Genomic DNA, 3502 nt, shown 5'->3' with positions numbered 1-3502 from the left:
AACGAAAATATTACATGCAAGTATAGTTAAAAATCACCTAAAATAACCTAATTTTGCGAGTTAGCACCCATCAACTGATCCTCGAGCACTCCCATTTTACCTTCGCGCCCTCCCCCCTCCTTTATTAGCACCCCCAATTGAAGACTTTTTCCACTGATAATTATTTTATTTCAATTTGTATTTAATATGTATTTTTGATAATTTGTGTTATTTTTAAGCAAATGATTATTTTAGGAATACAATAATCATTTCTATTTCCATTCATTATATTCTTTACGTTTATGTTTACGTTTAGTTAGGTACATCCTACAAAGAACCCAATGGTCCGTCCGTAAGCACAGGGTAACAGGGGCTTTTTGGACCAGTCCATCGCTGTAACCCCCTAATCGTCTTTAAAATGCACATGAGTCAATTGTGTACATTGAGCCTACGGTTTATAGTTCCGGGAGCCGTGCCGTTCGAACCAGCTCCGATATTTTGGCTGCAGGTTGCGGTGCCACTGCCATAACCACATTCGGCTCGCCTCTTCAACTATTTAAGATTAATTTTAACATTATTTCTTCGCTGCATGATGTTGCATTGAATGTATATATATATATATATATATATATATATATATATATATATATATATATATATATATATATATATATATATATATTAAGTTATTACTTAAAAAAGTAAAGAATAATAATAAAAAAATAATAATAATATAAGAAAATGCATTAAATCCTGCTGCTCTTAGGTGGAAATGGAACCGCGAGCAGCTCTCTGGGATGGGTAGGTGCGCCTTACAAGTTGCATTATAATAATTTTTATTTTGCAGGCGTTTTGAAACTCGACTTTAAAGGTTTTATATAAATTGGAACAATACTAAGTCAGAGTAGGGAGACTGAGAGAGGTGATCGTGATAGGAGGTCATTGCACCTGATATCTATACACGTGCTAGGATGACTCACATTAGGCACATGAAAAGATGTAATGTGCTAATTATACATAATTCTCTAACATCCGGGGCGGTTAAAGTCGAATTCCCTTTATTCATCCGTACCAGGGGGGTAATTAATGATTTCAATATCATATCACTGGTAAATAAGGTAATGCTAATCCTCTAATACATAGCACAGAAATTAAAATATAAATACATTTCTTTCTTGTCCTGTCAAATATATAATTGGACTTTTTTTGCAGAGCCTTTGCCAGCATGTTAGCCCCAAAATCGGGGGTTTGCATCTTCTTCCTCCCCTCGCTTTTGCGTTTGTTCATAATTTCATTTCATGTATGTTTTTCTATTGGCTTAATTGTGGACGGTTCTAAATAGAAATGCATGACCATTGTGACTATTGTCCTTTATATCCACAGATCGGTCGCAATTTTAAGAACAGTTAGACCTACCGACGATGCGGGACGCCGAGCAGACACTAACTTACAGTACATATGAGGCAAAGATAAAATGTAAAATGAAAAATGTCATTTAATAATGACGAGGTAAAATATCTAAAACGTTTATGCATTGCACAAAAATAAAATAAATACATTTTTATTTCCTCAAGCTTAAATTTATTTATTTATTTTTTTTACACAGCCCATGGGATTTTTAGCCTGATAATAACATTGTCCTTTAACCCACCTAACCCTCATGTGAGGGTATTTGATGATCATCAGACCCAATTCAAATCTCCACGTTTTAGGTTTCATATCCGGAATCTACAGCCCAAGCGAAGGAACATTACCACCTAGCAATATTAATGTATTCTGAAGAAAGTTATCAAGGGTTGCACCATTGGGGTAGCAGCTAGTTGAATGAACCCAGAGCCAGTCGTCTAGGCCACCTGGCCCTGCCGCCAGGAAGTCGTGGTAAAATATTTTTGGGAAATATAAATAACAAATATATTCATAAGCCAAAGAGAACGCGTCTTTAGAGCGTGCCATTTTCGCGCATCAAGAGGTGACATAACTTTTCGCTAAGGAAAAGGGTTACGTCACCGCTGGTAATTATATCGGTGAGAGGTAGATCTGACGACAGAAAATAGAGGATTGTCAATTTAACCACACAAATATCTTCAGTAAGAATTTACAGGTCAATAATAATATTAGATATAAGGCCAATATTATGACACTAACTTACTGTTTGGAAAACTTACAAGTGTGCGGGTCCAACTAAATATTACTATAATAAACAAAACATGCAGATGAAGCAGCAATACAGTAGTGATATTGTTCCATCATCTGCCTGTTTTGTATATTATTACTATAATATACAAAACTGGGAGAGGAGGGAACAATATCACTATCGTTTTATCTATTATTTTGTAATATTAAACGTATGATTATTGAAAAACACATTGTTGGTACAATTATATAAGATGTAACCGAGGATAAAATCTTGTACGCCTCTCTATTGATAACATACGGTAATGATTGTTATGTTATAAAAAGCGATTTTCCTAACGACATTGGAAAATGCCGCCCGACAGTGGCATAACGCTTTAAATAAATTTTTTTGTTACTATGCAGACATTATATATACTGGACAAAAATAAGATCTGCAAAGCCAAGTATTATACGACTAGTATATGAGATAAAGTATCCGACGTAAAACAAGAAGAATATATTTTAAGAAATAAATGGAAATATAACACTTGCCTAAATAAAATTTATTTGATAAATGGGGCTCTCTACTAGAAAAACATGAACTTGGGGTGGGGGGGGGGAGAATCATGACGAGACAAGTTTTTACTTCTAGTCATGACCCCAACTATGGTTGCTTATTCTTTCTATTGTGTTGTTTATTTCCATCATTAAATAAATGTCATTTGAATTTGAATTTTTGAATTTGAATTGGCTGACTGGTAACTCATTACTTACCATATCCTTGTTAATTATATATATTCATTCATACGTGTTATTTTGAAGTCATATTGTTGAAAATATGCACTGTAATAATGTATTACGTTTGAATAAAGAAATATAGAAAAAAAAGAAAAACACATTGTTGGCACAATTATATCGGATATACTGAGAGTGTGTAACCGAGGATAAAATCTTGTACGCCTCTCTATTGATAACATAATGTTTGTAATATTATATAGTAATAGTAGTATTGTTATTATTATTATTATTATTATTATTATTATTATTATTATTATTATTATTATTATTATTGTTAAAGAATAAAAAGCGATTTTCCCATTCTGTCAAATGCCTAAATAGTCGGACGTTCCGGGGATCGGATATAAAAATACATACACACACACACACACCCACACACACACACACACACACACATATATATCTGTCTCTTATACACATCTATATTGTTCCATCATCTGCCTGTTTTGTATATTATTACTATAATATACAAAACTGGGAGAGGAGGGAACAATATCACTATCGTTTTATCTATTATTTTGTAATATTAAACGTATGATTATTGAAAAACACATTGTTGGTACAATTATATAAGATGTAACCGAGGATAAAATCTTGTACGCCTCTCTAT

This window comes from Anneissia japonica, unplaced genomic scaffold (genome assembly GCF_011630105.1).
Source record: "Anneissia japonica isolate Jap-2015-1 unplaced genomic scaffold, ASM1163010v1 scaffold287920_len488460_cov166, whole genome shotgun sequence".
In the NCBI taxonomy this organism is placed as follows: domain Eukaryota; kingdom Metazoa; phylum Echinodermata; class Crinoidea; order Comatulida; family Comatulidae; genus Anneissia; species Anneissia japonica.
The sequence above is the reverse complement of the archived record's forward strand: the minus strand, read 5'-3'. Positions refer to the sequence as shown.